The sequence below is a fragment of the Rhipicephalus microplus genome, unplaced genomic scaffold (genome assembly GCF_043290135.1).
Source record: "Rhipicephalus microplus isolate Deutch F79 unplaced genomic scaffold, USDA_Rmic scaffold_596, whole genome shotgun sequence".
In the NCBI taxonomy this organism is placed as follows: domain Eukaryota; kingdom Metazoa; phylum Arthropoda; class Arachnida; order Ixodida; family Ixodidae; genus Rhipicephalus; species Rhipicephalus microplus.
The window spans coordinates 7,290-12,500 of NW_027465155.1; the positions used below are offsets into that span (position 1 = coordinate 7,290).

Below are 5,211 nucleotides of genomic sequence, written 5' to 3' on the forward strand. Positions count from 1 at the left end.
ACGTTGGTCGGCCGTTCTAACCTGTCGGTGCCACGCCGAGACGTCGTTAAGGAAAACCGCGTCGTGGGCCTCTACGACGCCGTCGAGTCGTTGTACGTTTGGTGTCCAGCGTGTCGGCGGCGAGTAGCGGACACGTCGTTCACGACTTCGGTCTTTCGCAGTCGACGCGAACTTGCGGAGAGTCGTGGTGCCTCACGTTTTCGGCAGAAACCGCGGCGGAATTTTCCCGTGCGTGCGCGCACGACCTCGGTGCTGTGCCGTCAGCGTAGTGTTGCACAAACTCGTGGCCTACCCAAGGTGCGGTACGTTTGCGGCCGTATCCTCGGTGGGAATTTCGTGAGTAGGGTCGCAAATTCTACGACCTCGGCGGGTTTGAGAGCGACGTAGACTTGTGGCACGCTCAACATGCCACACGTTTCGGGGCACACCCGCGGTGAAATTTTCTCGAGTACGCTCGTATTAGGGCCCAAGGAGGTCTGGGTACTTATCGCTGCTATTATGTGGGGGTTCTCGTGAGCGGCGTACGCGAAAGCGACCGGGTGTCTGATATGCGGCGGGCTTCGGCCTCGTCAAGCGTGTCCTCGGGTCTGCTCCAGGGGAATCCACGGCAGTCGTCTGCAGCCTCATCCGCTTGATGCGTTAGGGGCTGGTTGTCGGACGGTGCCGTTTTACCACGATATCGAGGTGTGTTCCGTGTCGTCCTCGGGCGATTCAGATGCGAAAGCGCCGAAGACGCGGGCGTGACCCGTCGTCTGGCGGCTTTGCAGTCTCGGCTCCGTTGCTAGTTCCGGCCGGTCCACCGACAGTGCAGCGGGCTTGGGCAACCCGCACGGCGCGACCGAGTCGATGCAACGAAAAAGAGCGAGCATGAACGTGCTTCTTGCCGCACGGCTCCCACTCGTCTTTCGGGAAGGTTGTGCCGTAGCGAGCTCGAACGCCGTCATCTCGGAGTGCAAAATAAGCGTGTTGGGGCGCCTGAAGGTGGCCTCCGCCGCACACAGACTGCGTCCGGCCCGCCGAGGGCGAGGACGGACGCGCAGTCGAACGATTACCTGGTTGATCCTGCCAGTAATCATATGCTTGTCTCAAAGATTAAGCCATGCATGTCTAAGTACATGCCGAAATAAGGCGAAACCGCGAATGGCTCATTAAATCAGTTATGGTTCCTTAGATCGTTTCTTCCTACTTGGATAACTGTGGCAATTCTAGAGCTAATACATGCAGTGAGCCTGGAGCCCTTTGGGTAACGGGTGCTTTTATTAGACCAAGATCGATCGGGTTTCGGCCCGTATTGTGTGGTGACTCTGGATAACTTTGTGCTGATCGCATGGCCACGAGCCGGCGACGTTTCTTTCAAGTGTCTGCCTTATCAACTTTCGATGGTAGGTTACTTGCTTACCATGGTTGTTACGGGTAACGGAGAATCAGGGTTCGATTCCGGAGAGGGAGCCTGAGAAACGGCTACCACATCCAAGGAAGGCAGCAGGCGCGCAAATTACCCACTCCCGGCACGGGGAGGTAGTGACGAAAAATAACAATACGGGACTCTTTTGAGGCCCCGTAATTGAAATGAGTACACTCTAAATCCTTTAACGAGGATCAATTGGAGGGCAAGTCTGGTGCCAGCAGCCGCGGTAATTCCAGCTCCAATAGCGTATACTAAAGCTGCTGCGGTTAAAAAGCTCGTAGTTGGATCTCAGTTCCAGACGAGTAGTGCATCTACCCGATGCGACGGCTCGGACTGAACATCATGCCGGTTCTTTCTTGGTGCACTTCATTGTGTGCCTCGAGATGGCCGGTGCTTTTACTTTGAAAAAATTAGAGTGCTCAACGCAGGCGAGTCGCCTGAATAAACTTGCATGGAATAATAGAACAAGACCTCGTTTCTGTTCTGTTGGTTTTTGGAATACGAGGTAATGATTAAGAGGGACGGACGGGGGCATTCGTATTGCGGCGCTAGAGGTGAAATTCTTGGACCGTCGCAAGACGAACTACTGCGAAAGCATTTGCCAAGAATGTTTTCATTGATCAAGAACGAAAGTCAGAGGTTCGAAGGCGATCAGATACCGCCCTAGTTCTGACCATAAACGATGCCAACCAGCGATCCGCCTGAGTTACTCAAATGACTCGGCGGGCAGCTTCCGGGAAACCAAAGTATTTGGGTTCCGGGGGAAGTATGGTTGCAAAGCTGAAACTTAAAGGAATTGACGGAAGGGCACCACCAGGAGTGGAGCCTGCGGCTTAATTTGACTCAACACGGGAAAACTTACCCGGCCCGGACACTGGGAGGATTGACAGATTGAGAGCTCTTTCTTGATTCGGTGGATGGTGGTGCATGGCCGTTCTTAGTTGGTGGAGCGATTTGTCTGGTTAATTCCGATAACGAACGAGACTCTAGCCTATTAAATAGGTGCGGGGTTCCCAGCACCTTACAACCTTCTTAGAGGGACAAGCGGCTCCTAGCCGCACGAAACAGAGCAATAACAGGTCTGTGATGCCCTTAGATGTCCGGGGCCGCACGCGCGCTACACTGAAGGAAGCAGCGTGTCTTTATCCCTGTCTGAAAAGACTGGGTAACCCGTGGAACTTCTTTCGTGATTGGGATAGGGGCTTGCAATTGTTCCCCTTGAACGAGGAATTCCCAGTAAGCGCGAGTCATAAGCTCGCGTTGATTACGTCCCTGCCCTTTGTACACACCGCCCGTCGCTACTACCGATTGAATGATTTAGTGAGGTCTTCGGACCGATGTCCGGCGCGGCCTTTCGGTTGCGCCGGTCTGTTGGAAAGATGACCAAACTTGATCATTTAGAGGAAGTAAAAGTCGTAACAAGGTTTCCGTAGGTGAACCTGCGGAAGGATCATTAACGGATTGTGAAGGGTGAGCGCCTCAGCTGCGTCTGCGCCCGACACTTTCTGCCGCTGACCCCGTTTGGACGCGGGGTCGGCTTTTCCCCACGGGGCTGCCTGAATGTGGAGCGGCACCCCGTGACAAATTGTTGCGCCCAGCGGACGCCAACACCGCGACCTTGGACGGTCGGCCAGGTGGCGGACGCGGGTACAAACGGCGCAACGCACTCATAGGTCGGCTTTCGACCCGCCACTGCACCGTGGCTCGAAGCGCTCGAAATGCGCGACCCGACCGCTGCGGGACCGCCTAGTACTGTAAACAGGAGCGGCGGAGCGCGAACGGCGAGTCGTGGTTACGTCGGTAGAAGGCGAGGCTGCGCGTTCCCGAAACGCCAGCCGAGTGCCCTCCCGACCGTTCGAGCGTGCAAGAACGAGACCCGACAATCGCGCGGCGACTGCCAAGTACGAGAGGAACGGCACAAGCGTCGGCGGTCGGTCAAGGAACTGGCGATGTGACGGGTCCGCTGTGCACCAGTGCATACCGTCCCGCCGTCCGCGGCAAGCGCCTCCGCGTCCTCGGGTGACGGAGGCTGCCGGTCGGTTCTTGCAGGCGAGGGATCTCGCTGGCACCGGTTCGCGTTGACGCGCGGCCGGTCATGGCACGGCGATGCGACGGCCGAGGTGCGCAGTACTCGATGGAGGAACCGCACGCTCCGATGACCGTCCCGCCCTCCGCGGCGTATGCGTACCGACCGTAATGGTTGCAGCAGCGCCGGCCGGCTTTTGAATTCGCCACACGAAACACGGTGCGAGATCGCGGTTAGGGGAGCGTCGACGTTGCCAGGCGTTTTGCTTGCTGCCGAGGGAAAGGCGGCACGGCCACGTCGCGCTCGTCGCGATTAGCGGGTCTGCGCGCTTTGGGAAGGTGCCGCAACGACTTGCCGAAAGAGGAAGCACGGAAGAACGAGGGACTTGGACGTCCCGACAATTGAACGCACTTGCGGCCAGGCCCTTGCTGGCTTCGTTCTTCCGCCTCGAGTAGGCTCGTACGCGGCTCCGGCGCCGAAAGTGGTCCTTGGCACCGACTTCGGTGGACGTGGGAAGTGCCGCGCAAGTACGGCGCGCCTGGCTCCACCTGTTGGCTAAAGTAGGCAGCCGGATCGGCATTTTGGTGTGCGGTGGCAAACCGTGGATGCGAAAAAAGCTTGTGCGATTTCGTGGAACAAAAAGCGGGGGTCCCCCTTTTTATGCGGAGGAGACCGACCCGCCCGCCGTGGTGAACCGCGACGCCACGGTAAAAACGGGAGAGGCTTGTCGATGGGACCGTGCATCCCGCGCTCCACGGAGGCCGGGAGGCGGCCGCCCGAGGAAATGTGTAGCCGTCGAGGCCCGCATCTGCGTGCACTCTTATCCAAATGGGTGTACCGCAGGCATTTTCTGGTTAGGCGGGCCAATGAGAGCGAGCACACAACGATACCTACGGGTCCGGCTTGGAGAACCGGCTTCGACGCCTCCCGAGTATTTATAGAGGGGTGGACCACGAAAGCACTCGCAAGTAGCGGAAGCGAAACGCCGTCCGAAACACACCGTTTGCTCGATTTGCGGCAGCCGAAAAAGGCGCGGCAGAGTTTTGGAGTCCAAGCGTGCGCTGAAAAGCGCCCTTCTTGGCCACTGTTTGGCCGAGTGCCAGAAACGTTTGGTTTTGACTGTACGGAATTGAACAAACACTTTTTCACGACTCTAAGCGGTGGATCACTCGGTTCTCGGGTCGATGAAGAACGCAGCCAGCTGCGAGACTTGGTGTGAATTGCAGGACACACTGAGCACTGATTCTTTGAACGCACATTGCGGCCTTGGGTCTTCCCTTGGCTTCGTCTGTCTGAGGGTCGGATCACATATCAAGAGAGCCTTCGGCGCACAAGGGAACGTGAGCCGTCGACTCGTTTTGACCGCGTCGGCAACACGGACAGCACGCTGAACACCTCACAGCGAGCGCCAACAGCGGCCACTCAAGGGCGAGACGGTGGCGACCGTCGTGCCAGAGCCCAACCGAAACGGGGGCGACCGACTGCATTGAGGATGTGGCACCTCGTTGAGACCGCCGCAGGACTTCGAGTCGGAAGGAAGCCTGCAGGGAAAGTGCGGTCGAGGTTGCGTACTCCTCTCTGCGACCGGGCGCGCAAGAGCTGCGAGAGCCACGGACGCGCAACTTTAACGCACGGTAAACACGAGGAGCGAAAGCCGGCCAGCAAAGCTTCTCCAGCCGTGCGCAAAGTGCGCGAGATCGCAGCCTTGCGTTGCGCTTGTTGCCCTCGAAGTAAGCAGGGTGTCCCGTAGACCGGGCGCTCGAACACGCTGCGGGGC

At 58.0% G+C, this 5,211-nt stretch overlaps 2 non-coding genes across 2 annotated transcripts; both read left to right on the plus strand.

Annotated features, from left to right (window-relative positions):
• Nucleotides 1-1,049: 1,049 nt before the first annotated feature.
• Nucleotides 1,050-2,864, plus strand: LOC142795260 (small subunit ribosomal RNA). Its single transcript, XR_012892897.1, has one exon. It is a non-coding gene; the product is annotated as a small subunit ribosomal RNA (ribosomal RNA).
• A 1,719-nt stretch (nucleotides 2,865-4,583) lies between these two features.
• Nucleotides 4,584-4,736, plus strand: LOC142795256 (5.8S ribosomal RNA). The gene has a single exon (XR_012892893.1). It is a non-coding gene; the product is annotated as a 5.8S ribosomal RNA (ribosomal RNA).
• Nucleotides 4,737-5,211: the final 475 nt, after the last annotated feature.